This window comes from Gavialis gangeticus, unplaced genomic scaffold (genome assembly GCF_001723915.1).
Source record: "Gavialis gangeticus isolate Ggan-Ray unplaced genomic scaffold, GavGan_comp1, whole genome shotgun sequence".
In the NCBI taxonomy this organism is placed as follows: domain Eukaryota; kingdom Metazoa; phylum Chordata; order Crocodylia; family Gavialidae; genus Gavialis; species Gavialis gangeticus.
In genome coordinates this window covers 39,173,990-39,174,504 of record NW_017729029.1, presented here as the reverse complement: position 1 = coordinate 39,174,504, position 515 = coordinate 39,173,990, and positions in this window count along the sequence as shown.

Below are 515 nucleotides of genomic sequence, written 5' to 3'. Positions count from 1 at the left end.
TGATAACCATAGTGAATTTTTAAGTTACATATAAGTTAGACCTTTCAAAAAAATAAAACTTTCCCCTGGGTCGATGCATCCTGGAACAGAACAGCGCACAGAAGCTACTGAATTGTGCAGTAGAGAGAAACTCAGAAGCCAAATCCACGAGCTTTTTACCGTGAAAAGCAAATTGCCCAGATACACCACTGCTTTCCTCATTTCAAGGGGAAACGTCATAAATATGAGATTTAATGATTTGATTGTCGAAGCGTATTTTTACAGTGAAATTATAATGGATATTAAATTTTGTAGTGACACAAAACCAAAATAAATCCCCAATTTTCCAAACAAACCATGAATCTATGAGCGTGCTATTTTTTCTCTTTTTTCTTTTTTTTTTCTTTTTTCCTATTTTTTCAGCTGATGAGGTAGAAACAGAACAGTTATTGCAAAAATGCGATGGATTTGTTGCTAGATTAGTCAGAAGCCAACGAAAACCATGCAAGTGTGTGTGTGGTGTGTGTGTGGTGGGG